Source organism: Mytilus edulis, chromosome 14 (assembly GCF_963676685.1).
Source record: "Mytilus edulis chromosome 14, xbMytEdul2.2, whole genome shotgun sequence".
Lineage (NCBI taxonomy): Eukaryota > Metazoa > Mollusca > Bivalvia > Mytilida > Mytilidae > Mytilus > Mytilus edulis.
In genome coordinates, this window is record NC_092357.1 from 23,342,834 (window position 1) to 23,357,287 (window position 14,454).

Genomic DNA, 14,454 nt, shown 5'->3' on the forward strand with positions numbered 1-14,454 from the left:
CGTCCATTATCACTGAACTATTATGCATATTTTTAGGGGCCAGCTGAAGGACACCCACAACTGCGGGAATTCTCGCTACATTGGAGACCCTTTGGTTGCCTTCGGCTGTTGTCTGCTCTATGGTCGGGTGGTTGTCGCTTTGACATATTCACCATTTCCTTTCTCAATTTTAATAACTATGTTTCTGATCTAATTTTGTATTCTATAAACGGCATCTATATATTTACACTACAAATCTACAACTCTCAGTCTATGGCTACACGTGCTGATCTTATCTATATTCATGCATAATATTCATTAGCTGTGTATGAGTATCAAAATCGTATCATACGCGATGATGACCAGCCAGTACACACTGTAAGGATTTTATTCACCAGTATTAAAAAAGAGAAACATTGCAGTACGAACAGTAATCTATTTTTTTTTCATTTGACATTACTTTGAAAGTAACGTAGTTACAAACACGGGTTATATAGTATATAACTGCTTTTTTAAAATGTTGATTGTCTTAATCAATCTTATTTGAGAGATGTTGGATATTTTCAAGGAAAAACTTCACTTCTCCAGTGGACTTTTGTACATGTTCTGATAACCTTAGGTCATCTCTAAATTACTGTGTATTTCCTGTATCTCAAATCATATCTATGATTGCTCACATGGTGAGGTTACCTCAGGTCACCTCTGTATGATTGAACATTGTGAGTTACCTAATATTACCTCTGTATTGCTGTACATGGTGAGGTTACTCTGTATTACTGCACATACTCGTATTACCACACTTTGTATAAACTTTACAAAACACTATTTTTTTAGTTTTCCTCAGGGCACTTCTGCATTTCTATACATGGCCAAGTGCACATGTTAACTAATGTCATTTCTTAACTACTGTATATAAATATGTAACCTCAGAATACCTCTGTATGTTAGAATATGGTGAGGTTACCTAAGGTCACAACTTCATGGTCATTGTACTAGCTGCATGTTACCACAGATAAACTTTGCAAAACGCTAATTTTCTACAAACCTCAGGTTACCACAATTGAATGTTCATAACTCCCTTCGTCAGCTTAGTCAGTACAGATTACATCTATGTTCTTTTTTTTTCACGGTCAGGCTACCTCAGGTCATCTGTAAATTACTGTACATGACCAGGTTACCTCAGGTCATCTGTAAATTACTGTACATGACAAGGTTACCTCAGGTCATATGTAAATTACTATACATGACCAGGTTACCTCAGGGAACCATTGTACTACTGTGCATTGTAAGGTTACCTCAGGGAACCATGGTACTACTGTGCATGATCGGGTTACTTCAAGGAACCATTGTTCTACTGTGCATGGTCTGGTTACCTCAGGGATCCATTGTACTACTGTGCATGGTCATGTTACCGAGGGAACCATTGCACTACTGTGCATGGTCAGGTTACCTCAGGGAACCACTGGACTACTGTGTATGGTCAGGTTACCTCAGGGAACCATTGTACTACTGTGCATTGTCATGTTACCTCAGGGAACCTTTGTACTACTGTGCATGGTCAGGTTTCTCCAGGGAACTATTGTACTATTGACATGGTCAGGTTACTTCAGGGAACCATTGTACTACTGTGCATTGCCAGGTTACTTCAGGGAACCATTGTACTTCTGTGCATTGTCATGTCTCCTCAGGGAACCACTCTACTACTGTGCATGGTCAGGTTACCTCAGGGAACCATTCTACTACTGTGCATGGTAAGGTACCTCAGGGAATCATTGTACTACTCTGCATTGTCAGGTTTCCTCAGGAAACCATTGTTCTACTGTGCATGGTTATTTCACCTCAGGGAACTATTGTACTACTGTGCATTGTCATGTAACCTCAGGGAACCATTGTACTACTGTGCATGGTTAGGTTACCTCAGGAAACTATTGTAATACTATGCATTGTCAGGTTACTCAGGGAACCACTGTTCAACTATGCATTGTAAGGTTACTCAGGGAACCACTGTTCAACTATGCATGGTCAGGTTACCTCAGGAATAAATTGTACTACTGTGCATTGCTAGGTTACCTCAGGGAACCATTGTACTACTGTGCATGGTAAATTTATCTCAGGGAACCATTGTACTACTGTGCATGGTCAGGTTACCTCAGGGAACCATTTTACTACTGTGCATGGTCAGGTTACCTCAGGGAACCATTGTACTTCTATGTATGGCCATGTTACCTTAGGAAATCATTGTACTACTGTGCATGGTCATGTTACTACAAGGAACCACTGTACTACTGTGCATGATCATGTTACCTCAAGGAAACACTGTACAACTGGGCATGGTCAGAAAACCTCAGGAAAGCATTGTACTACTGTGCAGGGAACCTTTGTACTATTGTGCATGGTCAAGTCTCCTCAGGGAATCATTGTTCTACTGTGCATGGTCATGGTCCCTCAGGGAATCATTGTACTGCTGTGTATTTTAAGGTTACCTCAGGGAACCATTGAACTACTGTGCATGAACAGGTTACCTCAGGGAACCATTGTACTACTGTGCATGGTCAGGTTACCTCAGGGAACCGTTGTACTACTGTGCGTGGTCATGTTACCTCAGGAAACCACTGTACAACTGGGCATGGTCAGGTAACCCCAGGGAACCGTTATACTAATATGCAGGGAACCATTGTACTGTGTATGGTCAGGTTACTTAAGTGAACCATTGTACTACTGTGCATGGCAGGTAACCTCAGGGAATCATTGTACTACTGTGCATGGTCATGTTACACCAGGTAACCACTATACAACTGGGCATTGTCAGGTAACCTCAGGGAACCATTGTACTATTGTGCATGTTCAAGTCTCCTCAGGGAAACGTTGTTCTACTGTGCATGGTCATGGTACCTCAGGAAACCATTGTACTGTTGTGTATTGTGAGATTACCTCAAGGAATCATTGTACTGCTGTGCATGGTCAGGTTACCTCAGGGAACCATTGCACTACTGTACATGGTCAGGTTTCTTCAGGGAACCATCGTAGAACTGTGCATGGTAGGTAACCTCAGGGAATCATTGTACTACCCTGCATGGTCAGGTTACTTCAGGGAACAATTGTACTACTGTACATGGTAAGTAATAAGGGAATCATTGCACTACTGTGCATGGTCGGGTTACTTCAGAGAACCATTGCACTACTGTGCATGATCAAGTTACTTCAGGGAACCATTGAACTACTGTACATGGTCATGTTACCTAGGGAACCATTTTACTACTGTGCATGGTCAGTTTATCTCAGGGAACCATTGTACTACTGTGCATGGTCAGGTTACCGATGGAACCATTGTGCTTCTGTGCATGGTCAGGTTACCTCAGGGAACCATTGTGCTTCTGTACATGGTCATGTTACCTCAGGGAACCACAGTACTTCTGTGCATGGTCAGGTAAATCAGGGAACCATTGTACAACTGTGCATTGTCATGTTACCTCAGGTGACCATTGTACTACTGTGCATGTTCAGGTTTCCCAAGGTAACAATGTACTTCTGTACATGGTCAGGTTACTGCAGGGAACCATTGTACTTCTGTGCATTGCCAGGTTACCTCAGGGAACCAATGTACTACTGTGCATGGTAAGTTTATCTCAGGGAACCATTGTACTACTGTGCATGGTCAGGTTACCTCAGGGAACCATTGTACTACTGTGCATTGTCAGGTTTCCTCAGGGAACCATTGCACTACTGTACATTGTCATGTTACCTCAGGGAACCACTGTACTACTGTGCATGGCCAGGTTACCTCAGGGAACCATTGTACTTCTGTGCATGGTCAGGTTTCCTCAGGAAACAATTGCACTACTGTGCATTGTCAGGTTTCCTCAGGGAACCATTGTGCTTCTGTACATGGTCATGTTACCTCAGGGAACCACAGTACTTCTGTGCATGGTCATGTTACCTCAGGGAACCATTGTACAACTGTGCATTGTCATGTTACCTCAGGTGACCATTGTACTACTGTGCATGGTCAGGTTTCCCAAGGGAATCATTGTACTTCTGTACATGGTCAGGTTACTGCAGGGAACCATTGTACTTCTGTGCATTGCCAGGTTACCTCAGGGAACCAATGTACTACTGTGCATGGTAAGTTTATCTCAGGGAACCATTGTAATACTGTGCATTGTCATGTTACCTCAGGGAACCATTGTACAACTGTGCATGGTCAGGTTTCCCCAGGGAACCATTGTACTACTGTACATGGTCAGATTACTTCAGGGAACCATTGTACTTCTGTGCATGGTCAAGTTTCCTCAGGGAACCATTGTACTTCTGTGCATGGTCAGGTTACCTCAGGAAACAATTGCACTACTGTGCATTGTCAGGTTTCCTCAGGGAACCATTGCACTACTGTACATGGTCATGTTACCTCAGGGAACCACTGTACTACTGTGCATGGCCAGGTTACCTCAGGGAACCTTTGTAATACTGTGCATTGTCATGTTACCTCAGGGAACCATTGTACTACTATGCATGGTCAGGTTTCCCCAGGGAACCATTGTACTACTGTACATGGTCAGATTACTTCAGGGAACCATTGTACTTCTGTGCATGGTCAAGTTTTCTTAGGGAACCATTGTACTTCTGTGCATGGTCAGGTTACCTCAGGAAACAATTGCACTACTGTGCCTGGTCAGATTACTTCAGGAACCATTGTACTACTGTGCATGGTAGGTTTCCTCAGGGAACCATTGTACTAATGTGCATGGTCAGGTTACCTTAGGGAACCACTGTACAACTGTGCATGGTCAGGTTACCTCAGGGAAACATTGTACTCGTGTGCATGGTCAGGTTACCTCAGTGAACCACTGTACAACTGTGCATGGTCAGGTTATTCATAAAGATAGACAAGAATGAGATTTACAGATAATTTAGTAGACTGAATTTTTTTCTGAACTCATTTTTTTCTGTTTGTTTATAGGTTTATGGTGAATGGAAACATAAATATAGACTTTTAAAAAAATCTTGCATCTTTTGGGGATATCATTCCAGGAAAGTGGAAGGATATCATGTTTACTTGAAGTGGTGAGGTCTAGTAAAAATAGCAAACAGAAAGTAGAAAAAAATGAGTTGACTTCAGGATTGCGTAACGTTTTATTCTTCGTGGCAAGACCCCCTTTTTTCAATTAAATCACCATTTCGCTTTGGTACATCCATGATATGAACATGATTTTTTTTTCTAAGATCAGCTGTTTTGCATGTAAGCCTATGGAGCAGTCAATAACAAGACTGGAACATTATGTTAATTTGATTTGAATTGATTATATTTGTTGTTATTTTTTGGGTTACCTGAGGTAATCCTGTTATGAAAGAATACTTCGTAGATACTTTGCTTGTATATGCATTTATGCTGTAATTACACAATTTCTTAATTTTAAATGTAGGACTTCATAGATTTGTATTGTTTATGCGATTATATGTAAATGTTAAACGAGTTCACCTGAGTTAAATGGGTTGTATTTGGTGTTATAGTTGGGGTTACCTGAGGTAACCCTGTCATGAATGAATACTTCGTAGATACTTTGCTAGTCTTTACATTAATTGTAATAAACCAACTTCTTCATTTTGAATGTAGGACGTCATTGAATTTATATTGTTTATGGGATATATATGTAAAGGTGATCTCAAATAACTTCAGTTAAGTGGGTTATATTTGCAATTATATTTGGGGTTACCTCAGGTACCCCTGTTATGAAAGAATGCTTATTAGATAGTTTGTTAGTGTAAACATTTATGTTGTAATGAAACAATTTCTTTATTTTACATGTAGGACTTCACAGATATAAATTGCTTACGCGATATTTAGAAAATGCGATCTGTCTTAACTCGATTTAAATGGATTATACTTGTAGCTATTTTATGGGTTACCTGAGGTAACCCTGTCATGACAGAATACTTAGTAGATACTTTATTAGTATATGTATTTATGGTCTAATAAACCAACTTCTTCATTTTCAATGTAGGAATTCATTGAAGTTATATTGTTTATGTGATGTAAATGTAAAGGTTATCTGAATTAACTTGAGTTAAATTGGTTGTAATTGCTGTTATTGCTTGGGTTACCTCAGGTAACCCTGTTATGAAAAAAATATTAGTAGATACTATGCTAGTGTATACATTTGTATTTTAATCACTCAATTTCTTAATTTATAAATGTAGGGCTTGATAGATTTGTATTTTTTATTTGATGTTATTGTTATGGTTACCCGAGGTTATCCTGTCATGTAAGAATACTTTGTAGATAGTTTTCCAGAATATACATTTAAGTTGTAATAAACGATTTACTTTTTTATAAATTTGAACTTCATAGCTATGTATTGTTTATATGATATTTAGGAAAGGCGACTTAAGTTAACTTGATATGAATGGATAATACTTGTTATTATTTTATGGGTTACCTGAGGTAACCCTGTCATGACAGAATACTTAGTAGATACTTTATTAGTATATGTATTTATGGTCTAATAAACCAACTACTTCATTTTCAATGTAGGAATTCATTAAAGTTATATTGTTTATGTGATGTATATGTAAAGGTGATATGATTTTACTTGAGTTAAATAAGTTGTTTTTGTTGTTATTGTATTGGTTACCTCAGGTAACCCTGCTATGAAAGAATTCTTAGTAGATACTTTGCTAGTGTATACATTTGTATTGTAATTCCACAATTTTTTAATTTGAAATGTAGGACTTCATAGATTTGTATTGTTTATGTGATGCATATATATTTAAAGATGACCTCAGTTAACTTGAGTTAGATGGGTTATCTTTGTTGTTATTGTTATGGTTACCTAAGGTAACCCTGTAATGCATGAATCCTTTGTAGACACTTTGCTAGTGTTTACATTAATTGTAATAAACAAACTTCTTTATTTTAAATGTAGGACTTCATGAAAGTTATATTGTTTATGTTATGCACATGTAAAGGTGACCTCAGTTAACTTCAGTTAGGTGGGTTATATTTGTAATTATGTCTGGGGTTACCTCAGGTACCCATGTTATGAAGAATGCTTTTGAGATAGTTTGCTAGTGTAAACATTTATGTTGTAATCGGACAATTTCTTTATTTTAAATGTAGGACTGCATAGATGTGTATTGTTTATGTGATATTTCTGAAAGGCGACTTAAGTTAACTTGATATGAATGGATAATACTTGTTTCTATTTCATGGGTTACCTGAGGTAACCTGTCATGACAGAATATTTAGTAGATACTTTGCTAGTATATCCATTTATGGTGTAATAAATCAACTTCTTCATTTTTAATGTAGGAATTCATTAAAGTTATATTGTTTATTTGATGTATATGTAAAGGTGATCTGAATTAACTTGAGTTAAATAGGTTGTTTTTGTTGTTTTTGTATTGGTTACCTCAGGTAACCCTGCTATGAAAGAATTCTTAGTATATACTTTGTAAGTGTATACATTTACATCTTAATTACAAAATTTCTTAATTCAAAAATGTAGGACTTCATAGATTTTTATGGTTTATGTGATGCATATATATTTAAAGGTGATACCTGAGTTTACTTGAGTTATATGGGTTGTATTTGTTGTTATTGTTATGGTTACCTGAGGTAACCCTGTAATGAATGAATTCTTTGTAGATACTTTGCTATTGTTTACATTAATTGTAATAAACAAACTTCTTTATTTCAAATGTAGGACTTCATGAAAGTTGTATTGTTTATGTGATGTATATATATAAAGGTGACCTCATGCAGTGAACTTGAGTTAGATGGGTTATCTTTGCTATTATTGTTATGGTTACCTGAGGTAACCCTGTAATGAATGAATTCTTCGTAGACACTTTGCTAGTGTTTACATTAATTGTTATAAACAAACTTCTTTATTTTAAATGTAGGACTTCATGAAAGTTGTATTGTTTATGTGATGCACATGTGAAGGTGACCGCAGTTAACTTCAGTTATGTGGGTTATACTTGTAATTATGTTTGGGGTTACCTCAGGTACCCATGTTATAAAGAATGCTTTTTAGATAGTTTGCTAGTGTAAACATTTATGTTGTAATCAAACAATTTCTTTATTTTAAATGAAGGACTTCATAGATGGGTATTGTTTATGTGATATATTGGAATGGCGACTTAAGTTAACTTGATATGAATGGATAATACTTGTTTCTATTTTATGAGTTACCTAAGGTAACCGTGCATGACAGAATATTTAGTAGATACTTTGCTAGTATATGCATTTATGGTGTAATCAACCAACCTCTTAATTTTTAATGTATGAATTCTTTGAAGTTATATTGTTTATGTGATGTATATGTAAAGGTGATCTGAATTAACTTGAGTTAAATAGGTTGTATTTGCTGTTATTGTTTGGGTTACCTCAGGTAACCCAGCTATGAAAGAATTCTTAGTTGATACTTTGCTAGTGTATACATTCATATTGTTATTCCACAATTTTTTAATTTGAAATGTAGGACTTCATAGATTTGTATTGTTTATGTGATGTATATATATTTAAAGGTAACCTGAGTGAACTTGAGTTAGATGGGTTATCTTTGTTGTGATTGTTTTGGTTATCTGAGGTAACCCTGTCACGTAAAAATACGTCGTAGATAGTTTTCCAGAGTATACATTTAACTTCTAATAAACCATTTACTTTATCATTTTGGACTTCATAGATAAGTATTGTTTATATGATATTCAGGAAAGGCGACTTTAGTTAACTTAATTTGAATGGATTATATTTGTTGTTATTTTTGAAATAACATGAGGTATCTCTGTTATGAAAGAATACTTCGTAGATAATTTGTTGGTATATGCATTTATGCTGTATTTCTTAATCTAAAATGTAGGACTTCATAGATTTGTATTGTGTATGCGAGGTCTATATAAATGTAACCTGAGTTAACTTGAGTTGAACGGGTTGTATTTATTGTAATTATTGGGGTTACCTCATGTAACTCTGTCGTGAATGAATACTTCGTAATACTTTGGTAGTGTTTACATTTATTGTAATAAACAAACTTCTTTATTTCAAATGTAGGATTTCATGAAAGTTGTATTGTTTATTTGATTTACATGTAAAGGTGATCTCAGTTTACTTGAGTTAAGTTAAGTGGGTTATAATTGTAATTATATCTGGGGTTACCTCAGGTACCCATGTTATAAAGAATCTTATTAGATGGTTTGCTAGCGAAAACATTTATGTTGTAATCAAACAATTTCTTTATTTTACATGTACGCCTCATAGATGTGTATTGTTTATGTGATATATCGGAAATAAAATTGAGAATGGAAATGGGGAATGTGTCAAAGAGACAACAACCCGACCAAATAAAAAACAACAACAGAGGGTCACCAACAGGTCTTCAATGTAGCGAGAAATTCCCGCACCCGGAGGCGTCCTTCAGCTGGCCCCTAAACAAATATATACTAGTCCAGTGATAATGAACGCCATACTAATTTCCAAATTGTACACAAGAAACTAAAATTAAAATAATACAAGACTAACAAAGGCCAGAGGCTCCTGACTTGGGACAGGCGCAAAAATGCGGCGGGGTTAAACATGTTTGTGAGATCTCAACCCTCCCCCTATACCTCTAACCAATGTAGTAAAGTAAACGCATAACAATACGCACATTAAAATTCAGTTCAAGAGAAATCCAAGTCTGATGTCAGAAGATGTAACCAAAGAAAATAAACAAAATGACAATAATACATAAATAACAACAGACTACTAGCAGTTAACTGACATGCCAGCTCCAGACTTCAATTAAACTGACTGAAAGATTATGATTTCATCATATGAACATCAGGCACAATCCTTCCCGTTAGGGGTTTAGTATCATACCATCATAACATATATGAGAATAACATAACCCGTGTCATGCCAACAACTGTTTTTAAAAAATAATGTGTTTAGTTCCGATGCAAAGACCTTATCAGTGTCTCAATATTAACGCCAAAATATGCAATCTTTAATGACTTGACAACAGTATCGTAATTAGTTAACTTGATATCAATGGATAATACTTGTTGCTATTTTATGGGTTACCTGAGGTAACCCTGTCATAACAAAATACTTAGTAGATACTTTGCTAGTATATGCATTTATGCTGTAATAAACCACTTTCTTCTTTTGTTATGTAGGAATTCATTGAAATTATATTGTTTATGTGATGTATATGTAAAGGTGATCTGAATTAACTTGAGTTAAATAGGTTGTATTTGCTGTTATTGTTTGGGTTACCGCAGGTTACCCTGTTATGAAAGAATTTTTAGTACATACTTTGCTAGTGTATACATTTATATTTTAATTACACAATTTCTTAATTTTATAATAGAATGTAGGACTTCATAGATTTGTATTGTTTATGTGATGTATATATAAAGTTACCTCAGTTGACTTGAGTTTAATGGTTGTATTTGTTGTTATAATTGGGGTTACCTCAGGTAACCCTGTCATGAATGAATACTTCAGATCATTAATTGAACTTTTATAAAAAAAAAAAAAAAAAAAGTTTATAATTTTACCAGCCATCCCCACCCTACACGTACATACGAAATGAATGATCGGTGAAAACAAATAATAAAATCATTTGGGAAGTTTGTTGACATCTTTGGTATTTGGTCACATTAAAATTTGGTATTAAGATCTATCTAAATAAGAACTATATTTTCGTGCGTATTTAATCAATGACGCATTACCACGATTACCTCAGGGCACCGATTACCTCAGGGCATACAGCAGCGGACCTAACTGCCACCTGCGTTCAGATCGATAGCCTCATCAGGTAAATCAGTTCGTTAAGGCATGTCAAGACGGTAAAGACTGAATCGTCTAGCGGGTTGTTTAGACCCATTAAGACCGTGTCAGACCAAAACAGACCATAGATACAAAAGAAGTTTCAAAATTTTCAGACCCTGTTTAGACCCGTTTAGTATACCGGTTTGATACCACGAGTTGCGCCCCTTCTACTCGATAATGCATTTTAGATTAATACATGTATATATGTATTTTATTATTAGAATTTGAAGTATATTTTGATTAATTAAAAAAAAAATTAAATCTTGTGTTAATTCTTTATTTCTTTTCTTGTTTTGTTGAGGAACTAATAAATTATTCGTCTATATATATATGTTGTTTATTTTTTAATAAATGTTAGTTTATATAAATATATATTGATAATTAAATGCAAGGACGTACGTTAATTGTATACACACCAGAATGTATGCCATAAATTTAACCTTGAAATGTTGTGAACACCGGTAAAAATGTTTTTTGTATTTGAAGATTAGTAACGGAAAATCCTAAACGTAACCTAAAAAAGTTAAGGAGATGTGGTATGATTGCCAATGAGACAATCCACAGAAATGCAGCGGAGGCAAATTAACACAGTCATGCATATTTTTGTTTTATGCATGACAGTTTCTTTAATTCGTTTTCTGTTGATATATGTCCTAGTTTACCGTTGAAGCTGTTGCTTTTTTGGTATGTTTATTTTTTTTTTTCGTGCGAGTTACTCTATTAAAGTTGGAAAAAAATATTCCCGACATTCGGAAATTCGAAAAAAGACTTCCCGGATCCCGAAACCTGATCATATACTGCATTCAGTCTCTGTCGGGACGATGTTAAAGTATCACCGTATATAAATTTTCATTCAAACAATATATCCTTATAATATTTATTTTCTTATCCATATAATATGTATATAGTACTTTGTATATACTTTGTATATATATATGGCGTTGATTTAAAATAAAATCTGTTTTAATTAAAACGTTCGAGTTCAATGGCACGTGCAAGTAATCAACCGGGTCAACAGGTAACAAAATCAATGATCCATAACGTAAGAAAGTACACGCCTATTATATTTTACAATTACTCTCATCATCATTCTTGATAAAAAGGTCTAAACTTTAATAAAGAATGAATGAACACGTATTAGTGATGTCTGACCTTCAGTTTTTAATATAAATTAATGCTTATGTTTTTTTTTGTATTGAGCAAAGTAACGAATGTGAATCTATTATACGTTAAAGGTTCTTACAATATCTTATATGTCTAAACACTATACCAAAAGACCATGCAAAATATTTGATCGCCGCATGTAAAACCATTAAAAAAACATGTACTGTTAGGAAGTTTGTTTAGTATTCAAAAGAAACGTTTCGCTTCTCTACTTATATAGTTTAGAGAGTATTCCTTTAAATTGTGTCAGTTATATAAAGTAGTGTGTATTTGTATTCTATTTATTTATCTAAATGCATCATTATAATATACATTTTGTATTTCACAACTATATATACTATAAGTTGTAGTGTGATTGATTGTTGTTTAAAGTCCAGTGGCAAATACTTCATGCATGTTCAGGACCAGCTGCATGTAAGTTTATGACATGTATGGAACTCACCGGTGTAGTTTTCACGTGTTATAATAGATAAAAGAATAATTATTTTTTAAGATATCGAAACATAAAGGAGGCAAGGCGCATGGATTACCCGCACTTATCAGTTCTTTTCTCTTTTTTGTCTTAAAAAAATAATTATTTTTCGATTTTTTTTATATGTTTATATAATTTACGATAACTGTGGTGTATACGTGCTGTCAGACGAAAGATACATATGTGCCCTCTAAATTTCTTTTTTACTATGGATTGTATGATTTCGTATTGACGTTTAACACACAACTTTAATTACTGACTGTGATGTATGTAGAAATTCAAACGTACTGGAGAATGAAGGATGCAAATCCAAGCTTTGAATTAAAATGGTCATTAAAATTGCCACACAAATAAAAGAACAAGTGTAAGTGTTGGAATGACATATACAATATATCACCATGTGCATTGTCGGAGAATTTAATTTTGATTTTACCTTGGTAACTGGACAAAATTGAAGAGAGGCAGCCCAATCTTTTCTCCTTTTTGTTACGAGTACAAATAGATTTTATTTGCTTTATAGACATCGAATAGAATTCAGGGCATAACATTACGGAATATGATCTTCAAAATATACAATTTAATACCAATAACATATATATATATATATATATATATATAAGTAATTTTTTGATCATCAGTGCAAGCATGCAGTAGCGTTTGTTTGATTTTAAAACACGAATCGATCTATACTATTTAAAATTACAATACGCAAGCTGAAACCGTACCAAGTGAATATTATTTTTGCACACGACATCTAGGCTGTCGTCCCACCTCTAACAGTAGACGGTTCTCTTGGTGGGGATATTGTGCATTCAACCGTGGATATGATAAAATATCTGTAATAAACAAAATTGTAATGTTTTGATTGTGTAATGTCTTAATTTTTAAGGTTACGCGGGTTCGGTATTAAGCGGGACAATTGGTATGAACACATTTTGATATACGTGTAAATTATATTAAAAGAAGCTTTCAAACGCTGTTATTTTCGAGGATATTTAAAGATACAAATAAAAAAATCCTTTTTATGTTTTTGAATTAGGCTTTTAATTTTCATTCCTAATTATATATCATTGTAGAAAAAAATTATTTTATACATTTAAAGTACATGTAATTCTTTATGCTAGCTAGTCCACGAATAAAATTGCATAAATCACAAAAACACACTCGGGAATAGCAAGAAAGTTTACCAAAAAAGTAGTGTGAACTTTACTGTTTTTTTTTTTATCATATATTTTTCTGATAGTTTTCCCGACCTATACACCTATTTTCAAACTTGAAAAGGGACCTCTTTAAGCGGCACGAGCCTGGAACATGTACGCATGACAGTTGTAAGTAACAGCTATATAAATATACAAGAGAAGATGTGGTATGATTGCGAATGAAACACTATATGTCACTGTACGGCCGTCAACAATGAGCAAAGCACATACCGCATAGTCAGCTATAAAATGCATTTCAAAGATACTATAATTAGAATAAAAGGTTAACGTACTTACAAAATATGTCATCTTAAAGAATGTGATTTCACAAATAAATTATTTTCAAATTCGCAGTCCAAGTCAACCTAAAATCGGTTACACACATTTTTAATGTTATAAATCCATTCCAACAATATCATTTTAAACACACACTAGCTTGCCTTTTCATTAATTTGAATAATACAAATTCAACTAAATTTTGTTTATTCCCATCAACAGAGAAATCTCACACGCATCCCAGACGTTAATAATACTCATGCACTTCAATTTTGATAAACAATTTATTGATACGGATGACAACGCTTTAACATACGGTTACATTAGGGTTAAAAAAAATGTGAACTTGTTTTTAATTGAATTCAAAGATAGATTAAACGGTAGCTTTAGGCAGCAACCATTTGATTTTCTGGGGGTGGAAGGGGGGGGGGGGGGGGGGGCTATGTTGTTTTTTTTGGGAAAAAAAGTTTGTTTCCAGTTTTGGAGAAAAAATAATTTGTTTTTGACCCCAACAATTTTATTTAGATCATGCTGTAAATTATATTTATAAA